The sequence below is a fragment of the Hippichthys cyanospilos genome, chromosome 14 (genome assembly GCF_059441005.1).
Source record: "Hippichthys cyanospilos isolate Australia breed blue-spotted pipefish chromosome 14, RoL_Hcya_1.0, whole genome shotgun sequence".
NCBI classification, from domain to species: domain Eukaryota; kingdom Metazoa; phylum Chordata; class Actinopteri; order Syngnathiformes; family Syngnathidae; genus Hippichthys; species Hippichthys cyanospilos.
The window spans coordinates 6,620,676-6,643,087 of NC_142382.1; the positions used below are offsets into that span (position 1 = coordinate 6,620,676).

Sequence of the window (22,412 nt, forward strand, 5' to 3'; positions counted from 1 at the left end):
CACTAGATGGAGCTGCGCTAAAGGGGAGAGCAACAAAACAATCAGATATGTCAGTCAAACTTTTCAGAGAAAAAAGATGATTTGTGGAATCAATTACCTGAAGAAATATTTTAAAAATCCTTTTGATTACATTAAAAGACTGTTTGGATCAATTAAAAGAATATAATTGTGATTCAATATTAAACAGATTTTTTTTTTTATCAACTTGCAACCAAATCATAAAAGGCTTTTAGGTGCTCTGTATACTGCGAAAAATACATTGGTTTTAAAGGATGCACAACGGAAACAATTCACACAAAGTTGATTCATGTTTCAATGAATTTGCTCTTAATTTGAAAATGCAATCTGTAATTGAAAATGTAAAAATGTAATTTTCACATGGGATAGAAAAGTATCAAAATTAGATTTGCATATAGGTGAAGAAAACCTGTCAAAATCTCAGGTACCACTTGAGTGTTTAACGTACCCCCCAAGGGTACCCCCCCCCCCCCACCCCCGTTGACTCTTCTCATTCATTCAAATGTTGCAGGAAACTAATTTCTTCAAATTAGAATTTTGTTTAACTTTAAGGATATTTGAATCAAACAATGTTGTAGGATTAAGTTGATTCATGTTCCAATCAATTTGGTTTTAATTTGAAAAGAAAAATCCCATTCGTCAGGACATCAAAAAGCATCAGATTAGACTTATTCTTCACAAAAGTACCATACATTCCTCACATTCTTCAAATATTTACAAATCCAACAGCATTCTATTCGTCATTTAGCAAGCTAACGACAGCGCGTCGGTGAATATTTTGAAAAATGATCTGCAGCGTTTAAAAAAATATATGATAAAATACAAAGATGATAGTCCGGTCTGGTTTCCAGGGACACGGTTCAGCAGAAGCCCAATCGCTCATAAAGTCCGGCACATTAGACTTCAAACGAGGATTAACGGTAACTGCCCCGCTGATATTAAGCAGCCATGCCTACTTTGCTCTTTGAATGACAATCTGGCAATTGACTTTTGAATTACTACTCTATATCGCACATAAACTGCATAATAGAAAAGAAAGGAAAACAGTGACTCGGGATCGGGGCCCACGAGGCAAGATAATGGCCGCCTGCTCAGCCTGCTAAAACAAGCTGAAGCTTTGCATGCTAATGTCTCTACACGCTCGTGTATGTGAATCCCCAAAAGCGAATGAAGACTTTTTTTTTTTTTTTGTCTTTTATAGCGCCCCGTACTCAAACACCTGCATGACACCATGACTTAGATCATCTCCGTCGCCATGGCGACAGCACTTCTCCCGCCAGGCGACAGGGTCACCTACTCCGGCAAGCTCATTAGGGCTGTTGTCACGTTACGCCGTGACGCCCTCTGGGCAACTGGGAGGATGACACTGCCCGCGTGCGTAATCTGTGTGTGTCTGTTCTACAGCGAGTGTGTATTTCACAAAAGCATTTGTAGATTCCGATCGTATTTAGAGTACCGTAAAAGAGTACCATAGAGTACCGAAAAGCCTTGAATTTTCTTGAATTTTCTCAAAAGCTAACTGCGCTTTATAATCCAGTGCGCCTTATACAGTGCATAAACCGCGGGTGTCAAATTTGTCAATCGATTTTGTTAACATTTGGTGTATAACCTCAGCTTGACATAGGCAAAATTGTCTATTTTTGGATTATGATCAAGACCCCAAAAAATGTAGAGCCACAATCTGGAATCTTGACTGCAGTCTGATCACTATCATGATCCAGACCTGCAATGTAAACCCTAAATCTGGATGCAGAGGGATTTGTTTTTCTTTTTTTTTTAAATCTTCATAAGGGGGTTGAAGACGATGGATGCACACACAAATGCCGACACACAACCTCACCCTACAGGGCACAAAGAAAGAGCAAAATTAGAAGAAGCAGAAGAAGAAGCCTCTAAGGAAAGCGGAGTGAGATTGATTAACTAGGATCATTTGCTCTGCCCGAAGGGAAGCCAATGACGAAGAGCAACAAATCTTTTTCGTTTCTGAGAGCGTGATAAAGAAATCGAGAGAGAGAGAGAGAGAGAGAGAGAACGAGAGAGAGAGAGAGAAAGAGAGAGAGAGAGCGTGATTGTCATTCGCTCTGGGCTCATCTCCAACTCTCGTGGTGTCGCCTTTACTTATTCATCACTTGTGACTCCGTGTGTGTGTGTGTGTGTGTGTGTGTGTGTGTGTGTGTGTGTGTGTGTGCCACAAAACTCAATAATAATAGATCGGAAGGGAAGTCATGCCAGATGTTCATACGAGGACAACATAAAGGGAAGATGCACCACATTTTACACTTAAATACTACATCGTTTTATTTGAGCCATTTATTAGTGGATCATTATTAACAAGCTAACGTCTCACCATTGAGGTCAGGATCCAGATATGCAATTATTCAAACTATGGATCAAGAACTTTTTTTTTAATTCTTTTTTTTGGTTATATGGGCAAAAAGCTCATTTTAGCTTGGAGGTCGCATTGGGGAAAATCTATACGCAAGTGGGCCAGAATGATAAAATCATGCTTTGTATTTATATAACTATAAAACAAGAACTTTCAGAGTTATTACTTTTGTTCATGCTGTCCAAAAATAGTACAAGCTGTCCAAAATAGTACAAGCACAACATCATCATTAATCATAAAACATTTCAAGTTTTTCATTTAAAAAAAAATATTCTGCTCATTTTTATATTTTACATAACAAAATGGTTTAATTACAGGTTAAACTGTTTGCGGGCCTTATATTTGGCACCACTGGTGTACACTTGTAATTGGATATAAGTATGAATGACGTTTAACAAAAACAAATATGTTTTATTACTAAGGCATAACTATGTAACTCATTCAGTAACAAAGACATATTTTCATGTTTTTCAGGACTTCAGACAGTTAATCTCAGATACTATTCTGTATTTCTTTCCAGCTTTTTTCAAGTTTTGACTAAAAGAGGGTTTAAAAATGTGATACTAAAAGTAATGGATTACTTTAGGTAAATAAGTACTAAAATAATTAATTACCTTAGGTAGTTCATACCAAAGTAATTAAATAAATCAATGACTTAATTCATTTTGTACCAGCCATTCAAACCCTCTATTTCCTCAAACACTTGAAAAAAATGTTGAAATTAATTAAAAAAAATAGCTGGCATTAAAAGTGTGGATTCTTGTATGTCTTTGGGATTGAATGAGTTCATTGCATCTTGATACTAAAATAGTTTATCTTTGGCTCATGATCCAGATCCATAACTGGAATTCATTTGAAAAAATCTGGATCGATCATGTTTTGGCGATTCAAAAGAATGCGAACAGCTTTCAATAAAATCCAATGCGCAAATTTGTTTGAATCAAAAGACAAAAAATGATTATTTTGGCTCAGGATCCCGATTCATTCATGGACTCGAGATCTCGAATCTGTACTGATGTCATTTTTCCGCCATCAATCAAAACGTTGCAAATGGATGATTTGGTGTCTATTGATGATTTGATCAGTCATTGGTGTGCATCTGGTGTGTAGATTTTAGCAACAAACAACGATAAAAAGAACCCTATATCAAGATTATCACATAAAAAAAAAAGCTTGGGCTCTCGAGATCCAGAAATGGAATCTAGATGGAATCTGGATGCAATTTAATTTCAGGTTCGTGTCCTCTGATTTCTGCCTTGATGTCAACAAGACCTTGTGTTTGCACACCAGAGATGTTTTACATTGATTACAGATGCGCAAACTAAAACAGCCGTGGTTTGTTTTTCCCAGATGGGTCAAGCGTGATGACCGCTCGGCAGAGTGGATTCGCTCGGACGTTACGGGGGGGGGGGGGGCTTCGTGAGGAGAGGCATTGCCCCCCCCCCCCTCCACCCTCGGAATAGCCTGGGAGCTTGTCAGCACACGACAAGGATAAGGACGTTTGATGGACGGCTGGAGGAAGGAGGGAAAACAGCGGGAAAAGAAAGGAGGAACACGTCGAAAAATAAAACTTCCATTCAACTTTAATCAATGGCATTTCTGGGAATCTAAAACCGCTGTGATTCTATGAAAGTAGCATTAGTGTCCTCATTATACGGCATCGAGCATTCCCTCTTATCTTCGACGGCACTTGGAATACTAAAGCGCATCCACATTCTGCTGAGGGCTCTTCCTCTTGTTGAAAGCGCCCCAAAAATGTAAAAAAATAAAAATACATGAAATCATGGAACGCTCGCTGCAATGGTAGCAGCGAAACATAAGAAAAGCTGGTGCCGACTGGATTTTCTCTTCGCTCCTCTGACTGGAGGGGCTGCGCCATTTGTTTCCCTAATTAAGCATTCATTGGCCACTAACCACCAGTTCTGACCTCCATTTCCTGCACCTTTGGCATTAAACCAGCCTACAGTGATACACACACACACACACAAGCTGCGTAGCAAAAAAAAAAGGCAGGCAGACAAAGGGGAGAGGAAGAGTACAGGGATGAAATTAAATGGCTACTCTTCAAAGGAGAGCTAGAAAGTGAGGAAAGCAGCAGTAGTGGCTCTAATAGGGAGCCTTGGGGAACGCCGGGTGTGATAAACACATCAAACCCACACAGCAGCAACGGCGTTGCACCGCTGGGATTCTGAGCAGCTCTAATCCCCTCTGAGGTGCCACCGCCGCATTCCCAGTATGTCGGAATGCTGATGTATGTAGTGTTCTTAGAAATATATATGTCCCTATACGGCTTTTCTGCAAGGAAACATGCTGTATTATAAAAGGATACGATAATACATAGTAGTGCTACAGAGGGAGAGAGAATTGTGGCAGGAAAAGTGCACTATTGCACATGCAACACTGATAATGGGTTAAACGATGACTTATGTTTTGATTTTTTTTGTTTGTTGTGTTTATATTTGAAGGAATTTGTGTTCAATGTTTATATGTTCAATAAATCAATCAATTTTGACTTTCAAGTGAGAATGCTAAGAATGAATTCCAATTTCTAAGACAAAAAGTAATAATCCTGCCCGTCTTTTCCTCTACTGGCCCTAACACTCGCCTGTAAAAATCACAAGACTACTGAAGGCCAAGGTTCCGATGGCATTCTGCTTGGTTGTTTTTTCAAGGGCGCTGTGGTTTCTTAAATCAATTCGGAGGTATGAGATATGGGGCAGATCAGACAAATATTATTTTGATATTGTGGTTTTGTAGTCGTGCCTTAGAGATTTTTTCTCACAGTTTTGACTTTTGATTACAGTATTTTACGCACTAGAAGGGGCACCTAAAAGCCTTAATTTTTTTTGGAAAAGCTGATGGTGCGCCTTATAATCAGGTGCGCCTTATATATGGATCAATATTGAGATTGGGATTGGTAGATGGGGAATGAACGATAAAGTAAGCTTTATCTGTTTCTTTTGTGTGTTTACAATTGAACAAAGTTGGTCATATTCACATTGAGCTAATATGCTATTGAGAGTTATTATTTGAGTTATTATTGTTATTACTTTGAGTATTACTATATTGTGATTGAAAATGTTTTAAAATATGTCATTAATTGAGGGTGCGCCTTATAATCCGGTGTGCCTTATATATGGAAAAGGTTTTAAAATATGAAATTGACAGTGCGCCTTATAATCCGGTGCACCTTATAGTGCGGAAAATACGTTTTTTTTAATTTTTTTTTTAATTTTCTTGACATACTACTATTAAAATGGCAAATCCGCCTTTGAAACATGAAATCATGAATCCTACACTGTTTGATACTAGATTCATTCAAAATATTAAAAAAAAAAAACTCCCAAATACGTCAAGGTGTTAGCGACGAGGTCACAGAATGAACTGAGCTCATAAGTCAAGGTACCACTGTTTCGAAATAAACAAAATCATATCGTCTGCACAGGCACATCCTGTCAGCGGAACAATATCCGTCACGCAGGTTTTACATACTCGGCTGAATATGAGCGTGACACGCACACATACACACGCACTCAGCATGATAGATGCCCAAAGACACAAAGGTCAGCAGTCAGCGGGGCTTCTTTTACATCACCTTGACTTAGGAGATGGAGCTGACCCGCACAAACACAACAGCAGCTGTTTTAAAGAGCCAGTCACCGCAAAATACCGCTAAGAATATTATAGCTGACTTCCTGTTCGGTGTTTGTAAGGAGGTAGCTCCTGAGTGACATTCATCTTGTCCCCCCGTTTGCACATCAGCTCCTCTGTTGGCATGATTCGATATCTCTGTGAAAAGACGCCCCCCCAAGGAACTTGTGTGTACCGTGTATCGCACACGCACACATGCACGGGTGGGCGGGGGTCGAGTCTATCATAGTGGGGACATTCCATTGACAGAATGCAAATGCATAGCCCCTAAACTTCACCATCACAAAAGGTCGCTCGCACTCTAACCTCAAACACAATCTATTTCAGTCTTGACCCTCAAGAGTTCAGGTCTGAACTTGTGGGGTCCACCAAAATGGTCCCCATGAGTCCAAGAGGTCCCCGCAAAGACAGTTAAACCTAAGATTTGGCCCCCAAAATTTAGCAAAAATGTTATGCACACACACATGCATGCCACTATTTATCATTATGGCGTATTAAGGCTAGGGGGCACCATAGAATGTTTTACTTTAAAGAAATTTGTGATGTTTAGTTTCCTTCACATAGCAGATGTTTAAATGATAACACACTATGCTAATTTCAGTTAGCATTAAGCTAGCTGTTATTCTTACAGTATGTGTCGGTTTTAAATGAACTGTTTTTTTTAAATATATATTTTCATACATTGTCTCTGTATATTATAGATTTTCACAACATTTTATGCGGAATACCGGGCAACAATCCTTTAATATCCCTTTAAATTATCGCACTGTTTTTTCCCCCCTCACACACATACCCACAGGCGCAGAGGGATCTAATTAAAGGTTTATTTACTGGTGTGGCCTTGGCTTGAGGACACAAGGGTTGGGGAATTAAAAAAAAGGCAGAAGAAGCCACTATGACGCCTGGAAAACAAGCCAGATGACCTCAAAGTGTGACAATGAGCAATTTCCTAAGCTGATTAAAAAAAAATTCTGTTTGTGACAATCTTTGGTATGACTTCAACACTTATGCTGCATCATTTTATGTAAACATAGAAAAATATCGAGTATTAAGCACTTCTTAGGTAGCTAGATTTAGAAGTGCATTTTTTGTTTGTTGGCTAATTCTGGAGTGTGTATTTGCCTCAAAACATCAATTCAGAAAGTGTCTTGCATTTAACCCGTCAAAGTTTTGTGCAAAAGTGTTGTCCTTATGGCTGAAGCTTTCCATTTGCATTTAACAACGCCATTGCATCCACATGTGTACACACACACACGCGGACATACAGCCAATCAGCTTGGCAGGCAGCGGCCTCACCTTGAAGGCTAAGAAGGCTTTGGCTAACCAGATTGTGTGTGTTTATCATGTGAAGAAGAGACTCTAAAGTGGATTACCCTGTAACTGATCTGGGATCAGTCTGCGTCCTCTGTACCTTGCTGATAATGTTACGCAACATAAGACGCACACATACAGACATTAAACTTGGTATAATGCACAACATAACAGAAAAGGGAATACCTGAAAATTGTAGTTAAAGGGGTACTGGACTTTAGCCATTTTCAACTTTAAAAATGTATATTGGGACTGTTAACAAGTACGGCCAATCACGGCTCACCTTTTTGAGGAGTTTGATCAAGTGACCTTTGCAAGTTGAGCTACTGAATACTTGCTCCATGCATCAACATCTCTTATACGCGATGCTTAAAACTTTTCATAAACCCCTCATAAAAATCCCTTTAAAGAAAATGTTGATATATTAAGTGTGATAAAAGATGAATGAAAATGTATTGTACATTAAAGTTAAAAACAACTGAACTGTATTTAACAAATGTACTGTATCGCTAAAAAAATTAGGTACAAGTAAACATTTAAGTCTGAGATTGTTTTTTAAATAGTTTTTTTTTTTTTTTTTTATTGTATGTTGCGATTTGATTATTTATGATGTCTTCAGGTGATTGAACCGTCATCCAAATCAGAAATGATCCCATCACTAGGTGGAATATATTGAAATTGAACATGAAAAATTATGGCTAAATAATTATAGTTGCAAAATGTTGCCTCAATTCTGTTACGTTAGACACTGATGACACAAATTTCCCGTAGAAATCAAAAAAAGACGCTAATCAACAACCTATCCTCTGATAGTGATGAGTAAAATACACTAAATAGTTCCAAAGCTTAAATCATACACAGATAACACATCGCGCTGTTGTAGTTTTTGTTTGTTTGTTTTGTTTACTTGCTTGAAATAACCATTATAAACACCATTGAAAAAAGATTGAGAACCATGACACCGTCGTTCGAGTATGTTTTGGGTTCATTTCCGGCCCACGGCGTTAAAATTGACGGCCCCCGCCTCTGCGCCATCCTTCACCGCTGATGAAAACGTGCGATCGATAAGCAAATAGGGGCAGCCAAGATCTTAACTCACGGGGAGGCGATCGTATGCCGGACATCCGTCTTGACGCTGGACGTCGGCCAAGGTGCTCCCGGGAAAACTGGGACACGGAAGGTTCTTTAACGAGCCGTCATTACCTCCACTAAGGTGCTGTTTGTCTCCTTGTCACCAAGATTAAGCTGACCAAGTGATGCTTTTTTTGCGCGCTTCCATTTTGTATTCAGTTTTGAACGACAACTTCTGCACTAACTTAGCTCCGCTGCGAATGACTCAAATGTAATACATAATCTGTGATGGTTGCATTTGGACATTTTTTTTCAACTACTATAGTAAAAGGCATGAAAAAAAGAGCTTTTCTTCATCTTTCTGTATATGAACAACAAAAAAAGGCAACTAGGAATAATCCACATATAATTCAATATTTTGTCCTGTCTAATGTAAAAACGATCCCCATGTTTACCACTCGCTTATGACAACCCCAACCACGCTTGCAGAATAAAACAACTCAAAGAAGACAGACAGTCAATATTGTGTTCACAGCGCGCTCAGTATCCATGAAACTGAAGACAATCTCCAAGCAAAATAAGGAAAAGGTTCAACAAGAAAGGACAATCTTCTATGCTGTCGAGAAAGTTACCGGTTAGACAGCTGATCAGGAGCAAGTGCATGCATACACTTCTTGATCAAGCCACTGGTTTTTGTGGGTAAATCAGCCTTCAAAGTTAATCCATTTATTTTATCCACTACAAGATGGTGTTGATGGCAACAAAAGCGTTCAATAGCGATCAGTCTTTGGCATCTGATCAAAGCAGCAGCCCTACCGTTTCCAATGCAATGCAACATTTTCTTTATATAACATATCAGTCTTTTCAAGCCATTTTCAATGCCGGATTCCGAATCAGAGGCCTTTTCTTCTCATATAAACATCCATGTTAGCTCATTTCTTTTTAACTTTCGTCGGAATACTCAATTTTAGCAATGACAACAATCATCTGGCATTTCACTCGTTGGGGCAAGGAATGACTCCGTCAACAACTCATCTGTTACTAAAATGGTGCAGTCCTTTGAAACTAACTAGGATGATTATGGCAAACACAAAACTAGACACAAAAACCGGAAGGCCAGATATTCATCAAACTTTACAACATTGCACCCTTTACACATCAAGACCTCAAATTGGGATCTCGGGAGGTGCATATTAAATATAACAATTAGAAATAACCCTCTCTGTCAAAAAGGACCATGCTGCAGTGGATCACACACACACACACACACGCACAAAAAGCAACTTATACGAAAGACTAGATCCTGAGACACGATCACCTTGAGGAAGGATAAAGGTCAGGAAGCTTGGACACAAGGGAGCCATGCAATCTGCTAGGATGAAGATCGCAGTAGCCAAGACTCAATCACTCCTTTAATGAGGGACTGCCAGGTAATCACAAATAAAACAGAACAAGAAAAAAAAGACAAATAAATTGTAATTAAAAAATGTGTCCACACTTTGAAGTAATAAAACCACTTCTGAAGTAATTCGTGACAAATACCTCCTTGTAGAGGTAAGATAAACAAAATTACTTGAAAAAATTCCCATTGAGAGTTCATTTACCTTCTATACCACACAGAGTACATGTCAGCATCCATGGAGGAGATGAACATGCTGTGTTCATGTGCAGCGGAATGAGGGAGTGGGGCAGCATATCAAACTGCTAGATGGAAGATGGATGGTAGCAACAAATCGTGCGGAGCCGGAAGAGCAGAGTAATGGTCACTAAATCAACAGTGTCACACATTCATCACCCGGTTACACACTAAACACTTGGAATTTGTGGCGGATGCTTCAATGGACAAATTGGGAGCCAGATAAAGACATCACTGCTTAGATGAAAGTTGTTGAACGCTAGGTTAGCTAGAAGTCGCAAAAAGTGACAAGAATATGGTAGCTAGCCTGACAGATGCTAGCCAGGTAGCGACTGGAATGAGACGCTAACCAAACCCTTGGAGTATAATGTGCAATAAACGCTAACTTTTTAACACATGCTGAACGTATGACAGCTAGCCAGTTGGCAGCTTAGTTAGCAGCTATCTCAAGAAGCTAATGTGGCAAGTAAGACTTAACGCGCAATGCAGAATAACACCCTGCAGCTAGCCAGTCGGTGCCTAACGTGAAGCTAACACACCATTCTTTTTGACCACCAGAAACAATCTCCCGGTGGCTAAGTTAGTTAGCGGCTAAGTTGAGAAAAGAGTGACCGATTGGGTATTTCCCAGCTAACTAGGTAGTTGTCCACATGAGATGCTAATTTAATGTTTTAAAGATAACGCAAGTCTTAAAATGGTATGTCTAGTTATCCTCCAAAAAAAGTCTACATCTTCACTCACTGCTTAATCGTGTCAAGGAGGACAAACCGATGAGTCCAGTGTATTTGCGCGGCATGTGGCAGATGTTCTCATTAAGGAGTGATGTCAGGATGAGTTATTAAAGACATTTAAGGGCAAAGAGAAGAAAGTCATTCCAATGACACGAGTAGCAGCTCCTGCCAAGTTCCTTGTGTGTCAAAGGACTCTCCAGTGGAATCTCCAGACTCAGTTGAAAGTTCAACCCTTGAAGTTTCACTTAAATAAAATTGAGCAGACAAAAATATCTCATGAAGCAATACCCGAAAAGGCATTAGGAGTCTGCCATTTTGATTTAAGTGGCCATTTTTTCAGTTTCCAGGTGTCCTTCAAAGACCGACTACTTCTAGAGATAACGAGAAGCCAGCTACATTTACCACCATGGAATTTAGCAGACATATCTAAATATCATATCCCCGTGATCCTAAAAAATGCAGAAAAGCTGTCATTTGGGTCTGAATGGTCCATTTTTGGGTCATTTTGTAGATATATTGATAATTCTGTACTATTGTTCCCAAACAGGGCGAACTATGAAACATTATCATTTTTGTTATTGTATGTGGGCAAATCATGCCATTTAAGTTTAATGATAGAAAGTTAACTACATGCATCTCGTTTGAAAAGTGTTTTTTGTGTGCACATAGCAAGTAAAAAAAAGCATGAAGAAGTGCAGGAAGACAGGATTTTCCATCTCCTCTCATGTGACAATTTTTCCCTCTCCTATTCCATATTCTAAACGTCCATAATCTAATGTTCTGGATCGAAGCCAAAAGATGTGGGTGGAAAAGGAAGACAAGGTGTCTTTGCCTCATCTGAGGTTCTTTAATCCACACTTGCGACGGCCGAAATTGGCAAGAAATAAAAAGGGGGGGAAAAGAACACAGATTCTGAATTTCTTGAGGGAAAGAAAATGTCACAAGATGTTTTGGCAAAAAGTGAAAATTGCTGAGTATAATGAAGGTGCTGCTTCCGTGGATCATCGAGTGTGAAATTAATCCTCATTTCCATAAGGGTGGAAAGAAAATATCTCAGCGAGTAAGCGCCCTAAATGTGAAAACCTCTCCTTGAATAGACGTCTCCTTCTTTCTTTAGTACTTCCCCTGAAGTAGAAGCCTCCCACCTGCAGAAAAAAACAGGTGGTGCCACTAGGTAGCTGTAATTTCCTACTTGGAAAACACCTCCCCTCAAACAGACATTTTCTACCCTTGAGGAAAACAAATAAAAACGGGTACCACTTGGTAGCTTAAATTGACAAATCTACTCAAAGATATAAAGGCTTCTCTCCAAATAAATGTAAAAAATAATTGTGTTTTTCTTGTAAAAAAAATAAATAACTGAATTGCTTTGTTGACTGAAAAAAGTAAATAACACGTCATCCTTGACGCAATTCTGCTAAGTGACCGTGAATGCATCATTTAATGAATGTTTTCCCTCGTCAATAGATGCTTCCCTTTTACTGCGATGTATAAGTAATTACCTCAGTTAATAAATAAATGCGTCCCTGAAGTAGAAGCCTCCCATTTGCAAAAAAAAAAAAAAAAAAAAAAACAACAACAAAAAAAATTTGGTGCCAGAATGTAGCTATACTAAAAAGCCTCTCCTCAAATTAATATTTTCCACCCTTAAGGTAAACATATAGCAACTAGTACAAAATGTCCAGTCAACTAAAAAATGTAAATGCCTCTCTCAAAATAAAAGCCTCTTTTTTTACAGTAACTGCTGTAATTGGTCTACTGAAAAAAGTCATGGCCACATTCAAACACCTATTTTTTTTTTTATGTAATTTCACTACGTAAGTGTAAATGCATCATTCAGCGGGAAAGAAAAAAAAAAAATCACATCCCCTCAATAGATACTTTTACTCTTATGGATAACATCAATTCATAAATAAATGCCTCCCACTTTCAGAAAAATAATGAAATTATGTAACAGTAATTTTCTAGTAAAAATGCCTCCCCTCAAATAAATACTTTCAACCCTTTAGGTAAACAAATAGCGACTAGCGCCAACTGCTAGCTTTATTCATTTAATGAAAAAAAAAAAAGTAAACACTTCCCCTCAAACGGAAACCTTCCTTTGACTCATATGGAGCTGGAATTACACGAGTTGATAAATAAACGCCTCCCCTCAAATAGTCTTGCGAATAAACCCATTGAAATGAGTTAAGCGGGAAACCGTTCTACGAGTTCCGCCTCCATCGACTGAAACTAAGGATAAAAGGACATAAAAATTGGACGGCGTCGCGCTCGTTCCTAGAGGTGAGCGCTCAACGGGACCCGAGTATGTGCCGTGACGCCCTATCGAGAGCGAGCTCGGAATGAGGGGGAGGTGGAAGTTGGGTTCCATAAAAAATTCTGCTGACATCCGCGGGTGTCAACTTGCATCACGCACAGCAGATCAGCAAAATCACCTTCTCGGGATGGCCGGACATTCCAAAGGCAATTTGGCCAGAAATAATCTAATCCGGAGAGCAGGATGTTTGCTGGAAATGAAAACGAGCTTGTTATTTAGTTTCGAAATTAACTTCTGCTGAATTAAATACCCCCCCGCCCGGGACCTTCTCGAAACTTAAAAAAAAACTGCGGACTTTGAAAATCAAGGTGCGAATCATCGTGGGGCGGAGCTAAACTTTTGACTTTTTTCAACTCTTTTCAAACCCAAACCAAATGTAAACGTCAATCATTCATGGTGTGCGCACTCTGTTGGGGACATGCGGTACTGCACTTATCCTATAGCCTGGATGATAAATCCACAAAATGAAATCTGGATTGGATTCAATCCTTCAGGGGAATATGATTTTAAATGGTTTTAAAGGAAGAACCCAACCCAACAAACAGTTTGATGCATGGGAAAAAAAAATACTGTTGAAAACATTTGGACAAAAATAATGAATACTTTTTCAAAATAAGTTTTAACATGACCTTAACATTCGTAGTGCATTATTTGAAAAACTAGATGAGCCATTAATTTTACAGAAATGATCAGTAAAAATCTTATACTTTATATACTTTACATATTTTTCATACGAATATGAAATATGAATATTCTGTTTGCCATCAACTAAAAATGACATCAAGTGGCAAGTGAGCAAGTACAAAAAATGTGTTTTAAAGTTATTAATTTACCATAAAAAAGTATTTGACTATCAAACAGTTATACACAAAATATTAAGTTTTTACTGCTCAAAAAGTACTGCTAAAGTGAATACTCCAAGTCAGAGGCTGAGCTGCACTGTGGTTGCTTACGAAGGCAGAGGTACGATTGACGGATAATCGTCTTCATTGCGCCAATAATCTGCACCTGTTTATTTCCCCGCCATTGTCTTCAATCTAAAGCCGCCGTGGGAGACCCGAACTTCAGCATCACCACACTCCAACATCCACGCATCATTAATAACGACAACACAAGCCTGATTTATGACCCCTGCCGCGTGCTGGGAGGGGGTCAAGGTATTTCTTCGAAAATTGGATCAGGGGACCTGAAACAACATCCCGCCCGTTTCCTCCCCTTCAACGACTCCGATGGCGGTTATTTCGGGAGAAGCGAGCCTCCACATAGATCAATATAACCCTCTTACTGCACTGCAGTAAAGAGGGGGGAAAAAAAGGTGCGTGACGCCGCAGCGTTCCGGGACGTGCTGTTTAAAAATGTTCTATCCCCTCCCGCAAAGAGGATTAATATATATATATATATATATATATATATATATATATATATATATATATATATATATATATATATATATATATATATATATATATATATAATTTAAGAAAGTTGCACTTGCTGCATGCCAAAGATTACAAGGGAGGGAGAGGGGAAAGTTTCAAAGATTTTTTTTTTTTTTTTTTTCCCTTGACTGAGCTTACAAGCAAGCCCGACCGTCTCGGGCTTTCACAGTGTTAGCGATCTTCTGCTTATATATGGAGAGAACAAAAGGAGCTCATACTGAGCGTAAGAAACAGTGACTGAAGGCAAACAAAAAAAGCAACCCCCGAAAAATAATTGTCATCACAGTGGCACTCCGAGTCAGTTGCGAATTTGGTATTCAGAGCGTGGAAGAGGTACCAGGAGACAGGCCAATGGATGAAATGAATACAAGTAGAGAAATTGAAGTTTGAAACTGGATTTTTTTTTTTTTTTTTTTTGAGGACCTTGACTGAGAAATAAAGCATAAGATTCACACAACATTGCGGAATCCACTGCAATACTAACTATAGGATAATCTTAATATAGTTTCATATATGTCAATAGGTGCTGCTGTTTTGGTTAGCACAAATGACTCTTACGGGCAATGCACAGAAAAATATGGATTAAAACTGGAATGCTAATATTGGTTAAGAAAGTAGTCTCAATATAACACAAGCTCATGTTGACTGACATTTACATTTTTCATTAGTTGCTGCTGTTTTTGTTAGCAGCAGAGTTCAAATGACCGTTAAAGACACGGTACAGGGGTTACAGGTCTGGAAGTGTGATCAACTTCAAAATTATTACACATATAGCATATATATAATATTATTATATAACATATGATTGTCCTTACTAACATTTGTAGGATATGATTTAGTAAGTGATGCTGTTTTGGTTAGCAACAGACTTCAAATGCACACAAGGTTGTTTGAAGTCCAAAAAAAAGGAGCAGAGTATTGCAGAGTGTTCCCAATGTCCACAAAATCCCTTTACACAAAACATAAGATAATCTTTCAAGCGCCGGTCGTTTTGGTTCGCAACATAAATTGAAACACAAAGCACAAAATATTGTGAGATGACGTGATTTAAGAATGAATTTCAAAGTGATATGAGAAATATGTGAGAAAACAGGCTAGTTAGAGGGCTGGATGGAGTTGAGGACCTCTGCAAAACTCAAGAAAAAAAAGAGTCAAGCGATAATGTCAGCGAATGTACGAGCATCAGCACAATGTTTCAATTTTCCCAATTAATACGCACGCTCTTAACTCCTGCGCAAAACGATCCTTCCTGATTTTGCGAGCGGCTCTTCTAATGGATCAGATGGAATCCTTATCATTATTTCACACATCCAAGATGATGTCTCCATTTTTTTTTTATCTCTTTTTTTCTCACTTTTCAGCACATTTCACTGACTGACAGTGTTGTTTTTTGGGGCATTGTTGTAGCTCCTCGGGCAAAGAGCCCCTGCAGAGGCAAATAATGCACCCGAAAGAGGCGCTGCAAGATAAAATGCGACAATTAAGTTTTTTGGAAGTGGGGCAACTGAAGTGGAAGTAGGCATCCATTGCGTTTGGATTTTTATAGTAATCTTGAGCTTGGCAGCCACAGTAAGTACAGTACAATCCTGCTATTGTGTTTTTTTTTTTTTAAATATTTTGCCGTTTTGTAAGTGGTATTAAATTTACAGAATGAAATTAAATCTGCTTTTAAGTTTTGGCATCGGAGAGAAATGTTGGAAATAAGGGTTAGCAGCGAAACAAGATTGCATTTTGAATTTGATTGCATTGCCATCACTATACATGTCAATAAAACACGATTTTTAGTTTGTTTTTAACTAACTACCAACCAAGTTAAAGCGAATTTTTGACTTGTGTAAATGTCCAGTTAACTCATTTAATGCCAGGGACGTATTTTGCCGTTTTTTTTTTTTTTTTAAGAATCCAGACATCCAACCCCAGATATTTAGTATCAAATTAATACCTAAGTATCTGGAAATTAATGTCCTTAATTTGCTTAAGTATTGATTAAATACTTAAGTATCTAGGAATAAATGTGTGGACTCTTAAAAAATTCATAAAAATACGTCCCTGACATTGAATGAGTTAAAATAGATATTTGACGTCTACGGTCATCAATGGCAGTGAATAAGTTCCAATTTTAGAAAACTGGAATGAAAAGTATGTCTTAACAGGTTTGAAAATGAATTCAAATGTGATGCCCCCTTCCCCCACACAATATTGCGTTCACAATTTGATATGTGATCATTTTTAAGGTCTTCTGTTCGTGTTTATTAACAAATGCAAAAATGAACAATATCATCTATATTAAACATAAAGTTATGTTTTTTTTATGTCTTTTTTTTTCCACTAAAGGCAAGTGACAAACGACAACTTTTTTTATTCCACCACATTGCAATTTGCTTTTGGATAGCTTGTTTAGTCCAAATGGAAAAACAAAAACAAAAAAGTGGTTTCATGAAAACAAAACAAAACAAAAAAAATCACAGGAGTAAGGACAGAGATTCTTGGGGAGGAAGCGGAAGGTAGACACGGCTCGGTTTAATCTCCACTCGCGTGAGCGAGGGCTGCCTGCGCGGGTGTCGTGTGACGACCCCCCGCCGCCGCATCCTTCATTGTTATTTATGAGCCCTGGCTCGGATGTAGCGCCTCGCTATCGATCCCTCAAGGTCGAGCAGATCCTAAGCGGCAACGGCTAAAGTAGCGAGGCTACTTCCTCGTGAAGCTGGCGGCGCGGCATGCTCAACCGTGCAGCGGGAAAGCACGCTTTGCAAAACAAAAACAGTTTGTGTGACTCTGTATGTGCTGCTGTTTTGGCTAGCAATAGAGTTCAAACGCGCCCAGCAATTGACACTTTAAATGTCTGTATTTGTTCAATGGTGATGGATTTAAAAGATATGGAACTTCTAAATATGTTAGCAGAGGTGCAATCTTACAACGTGTGTACTTTTTCCCAGCGTGGTGTGTTGGAAACCCGTTCCACATATAGCACTTGTATGAAGCGCGGTGAGTAACGACCAAACATCCACTTTTTTATTGGGGCGTCAATACCGCTTGAACTGGCCATGTATCAAAAGACATCTAGCGGAAAGATGAAAATATTAAACTGTGCACGTGCCGAGTAAAGAAAGCATGTGCGGGAACAATGGTGGAGGATTTCACAGAGAAAACACATAACATTGTGGTGCGACCTTTTGTCGGTCTCCAGGAATGCAAATCATCATTTAAGACACCACCCCAATGAAACTTAAAATCATATTTAACATGATTGGTTAGCCATAGCATTGAAAAAAAGTGTTTAGATAATGCAAACAATATTGCGAGGTGATCCACTATCATTCAGCTGGACACCGACACGACATCAAAGATGCTGTCATAGATAATATCGTCTATGTTTTTTGATAGGTGCTGCTGATTTGGTTAGCGACAAAGTTCAAAAGGATTAGCATGGATAGCACAAGCCAGAATTTGGAGCGATCACATCAATATCAAGTTATATAGAAAATAAGCCCATTTTTAATTCATATACATATATATATATATATATATATATATATATATATATATATATATATATATATATATATATACATATATATATATATATATATATATATATATATATATACATACATATACATATACATATATATATATATATATATATATATATATATATATATATGTATATATATATATATATATACAGTATATATATCACATAGAGCAGAGTTAATCTTCATGCTATCAAAGACGACACCCTGTTGACGCATATGTGTATTCAAGGTCTCCTCCCCTCTGCACTATTTGACACCCCAACAACATGCTAGCCGTGGCTATTATCTTCAAACATGAATGCTGCGTTGCATCGTTAAAGAAAAGAGCTTAGTGAGAGGAAATTGAGGAATGCTGAGAAGAAATGTTCTGGCGAAAGGATGCGCCTGGTCGCAGTGTGCTTTGCTGGTGAATAAGTGATGAAGAGCAAGCTGAGCTGGCCAGATTTGTGTTGGTGTGCATTCCTGCGTGTTTCCGAGTGTGCTCATTTTGTACATGTGCTTGTGTTAATGTTTACGTGTGTCTTCTTCCATTATGGTACAGTATGTGTGTTTCTAGTTTCATGTTTTTGTGTATGTGAGTCTGCAGGTTTTACATTTATGTGTGTTTTTGCTCGTTCGCGGCCCGAATACAATTGCGCTGTCTTTTACGGGCCTGTGTTTCAAAATTTTATGGCGACTGAAACAATTTACTTGACATATTTATACCAAGCAATGATTTGGATCCCGCATCGGAAAAAAAAGAATACATTCTCCACTCCATCCTATAAGATGGAATTGTCTCATCCGTGAACATCTCTTTGTGTTAGCATCACTTAGGATTAGCGTCCGTAGCCCAGAGATATCAACATGAAAGTTGAGGCTGTCACGCAAACAATGTGTGCATAATTTTAAAATGTTGAAAGCGTTTTCCTTCAAAAATAGAAACATTCACATTTATGTTTATGTATATTATATATAATAAACATCATTTAGTGTATGACAAAAGACATAAAAATACGATAAAGTAGTACTTGAATCAAGAAATAACCGAGAAGCCGACAACACAGATACTCTGTATCGTTCCCCCCGCAGCGTATAAAAAGTGCAGAAGCCAACAGGTCAAGGGCGACATCCCTGCAGTCTCCGTTGTGAGGGACGACGTCATTTAATGGTGCCATTAAAATAATGTTGTATGTAAAGGTTTAGATGCGGCCAACTCATCGGGAAGATGTGAACTGGGGGTGGACAGAAAAATAGAGAGCATGTCCCCAAGGACAAAAAACCGTAGACTTGGCCGAACAAACGAGACATGTGGGCAGAACGTCTTGAAAACAATGACGACTTTGAACCAAACCCGACGAGGTCAAAAGAGTGGCTAACTTTGCCGTAACTTTGCCTTTACAGTACAGCATTTGGGTAAGAAATCAATGAGACAAATACAAGCCGCACTTATTGAGAGATGGTCTCATATCCTGTATATAAGCCTGTGTGACTACACGTATTGCACATGCCAAAACCCAGCAGCGATTGAACCTCGGGGTTCAAGCGACATCCCCAAGCTGAAATTATCTTTACGAGTCAGCATCTGTGGGCTGGAAAGATAAATGGCATCATGACTTCCAATAAGGTCCTGGTATTTCCCGGCCAGATGGAACAGCATTGCTCTAATGTCATCAGATAAATGACGATACGACCAACCTAAGCCCGACTAATCTTCGGCGTCACGCACGCCACCGTAAACACAACGCGCATTTCAAGTAAATACGCAAAGAAAAGACTTAAATGCATATATCGAAAGGATCCGCGTGGCCCGTGACAGCTGTCGGTCACTTCAAAGCCGCACAGCGGATTAGCATGTACAATAACAGGCAGCAAATTACCCTCGCTGCTTTTTATACAATGCATTTTTAATTGCACTTGGCGATGAAGTTGGGCGGGAAAGCCCAGTTATTAAAACGGTTACGACCTTCCAAATCTAAGTGGAATTAAAACCCGGTAAAATATAGGGGTAATTATAACAGCGCTTATAGTATGAAGCAAGCAGGGGGGGAGGAAAGTACCCACAATCTGTAATTAAGTAGTAGTACACATACATACAGTTGCTTGCAGCTAATGTTAAGTAAATATATTTTACCTCTACATTTAAATGTATTTACAAGTATGTTGGGACAAATTTCAATATTTTGAAATGCGCTCACAAATATGTTTGAATTGCAAATACTTCAAAAGTACTTGTAAAGAGCTTTGTAAACTTGTAAACTAAACGGCATTTTTTCCCATAATGCTACATTAATAACCCATGGCATTATGGGGAAAAAAGTACGTGTGGATGTCATTAAAAGTACATTGAATCATGACCACGGTTTCAAAGATTTTCAAATACCTTCAAATGCACTGGTAAATATGTAACATACTTGCAGCAAATATGTTTGGAAAATATTTATGAGGTTCAAATGTGCTTCCAAACATAATCAAATGTGCTTGCAAATACATTAAAATATACTAACAAATACTTTCAATTATAATTGTAAACAGATTTGAATGTACGAGTTAGCTAAATGCTATAATCAGCATTTTTCCCATAAAAATGCATCCTCATTATTACCCTGTGGCAATATGGAAGAACATAGTTTGGGTGTTATTGCAAGTATGTTTGAACGTATTTTCATGGCCGTGCAAATGTATATTACAATAAATTCAAAATATGCATGAACGTATTTTGCAAAGATTTTTGAATTAGTTTGCCAGTAAAAAAAAAAAACAAAAAAAAAACTCCACATTGGCACTTTTGCACATGCGCAAACTTTCACAAAAGATTTCCACTCAAAGTTGTAATTTGTCTCCTATTAATCCGATTAATAAACTATGGAATTCAATTCATTACTTAAAGATGTCTTTGAAATAATGATACATCTCTTTATATTTACATGGACCTTTTGTATTTGCCCTTGTTTTTGTTTTTTTTGCATTCTATTACAGGTTTCAAAAAAGCGCTCCAATGAAATGCTAAGTCTAGCGATGCAAACGATTAGTCCTAAACACCATTTAGTGCTGTTTTTCCAACAAAATCACATTAAAAAAGACACGAAAAAGCCTTGTAGCCTGATTTGCAGCTGCGTGTTCACATGCATTGTCCCGGACAGCTATTGATCGACCCTGGTGGGGACGGGGAGGGCAATCGATAGCTTTTTTACATGAACGCACAACAAGCAGTTTCAGCGCAAGTTGGCGCTGAAACAATAGCGCCTAATTGCACGCCGACACGTTTGTGGAAGTGGAAAGATGAGCAAAGCGCTTTGTTACAAGAGGTTGTTAACTCAATCAGGCGAGGAAGGTGAAGGCGAGTGCTGACTTGCCTGACTCCCGTTTTTTTTATTTTTTTTATTTCTGTAAACAAGGCTTACATTTTTAAAATGTCATCACAGCAAGTGGATGATCCGAAGTCACAGACGAGAGATAAATGAACAAGGGCTTATTGAGACAGCCTGGCGGACGCCTTTTTAAATGACACCGCCCACTGCGCCCATATCACAAGAGCAGATTGCATGCGGCCGAGTTACACATATAAACAACTTCCTTCCTCTTATCCAACATGAAATGGAAAACTGCTTCTTTCTTATAATACAAAGTTGAGACAGTCCTAAGTAAAAAAATAAATAAAATGAAAACATGCAGCACCTACCGAAGCCTGTAAACAGTTTTCCAGACGGATGAAAGGATAGATGCTGTATGATTTGGATCACAAAATGTTTCTTCCTATGGATAGATTAGATAAAATTAGATTCGATTAGATACAGTTGCAAAATAGTTAGATAAAATATGTAGATCGCTAGATGTGGATGGATGGATGGATGGATGGATGGATGGATAGCTGGATAGATATATGCTAGCTAGCTAGCAAGATAGCTAGCTAGCAAGATAGATAGATAGATAGATAGCAAGACAGATGCTAGCTAGCTAGCAATATAGTTAGCTAGCAAGAAAGATAGCTAGACAGACAGACAGACAGACAGACAGACAGATAGATAGAAAGACAGATAGCTAGCAAGACAGACAGACAGACAGACAGACAGACAGACAGACAGACAGACAGACAGACAGACAGACAGACAGACAGATAGATAGATAGATAGATAGATAGATAGATAGATAGATAGATAGATAGATAGATAGATAGATAGATAGATAGATAGATAGATAGATAGATAGATAGATAGATAGATAGATAGATAATCTTGGAATCATTTTCCAATTCTATCAACGGATGAACGTGTGGATAGTTTAGAACGGCGTGCTGTGGTATGCTTTAGATAATAAGCTTCTCCTTTCTAACTCAA

At 38.4% G+C, this 22,412-nt stretch overlaps 1 long non-coding RNA gene across 1 annotated transcript in view; it reads right to left on the minus strand.

The window, feature by feature from the left end:
• LOC148412701 (uncharacterized) overlaps positions 1–22,412 on the minus strand; it is an 81,099-nt gene that overhangs the window by 44,444 nt on the left and 14,243 nt on the right. The window contains exon 3 of the long non-coding RNA XR_015867741.1: positions 21,758–21,831. This is a non-coding gene — a long non-coding RNA (uncharacterized LOC148412701). The remainder of the gene's footprint in view (positions 1–21,757; positions 21,832–22,412) is intronic.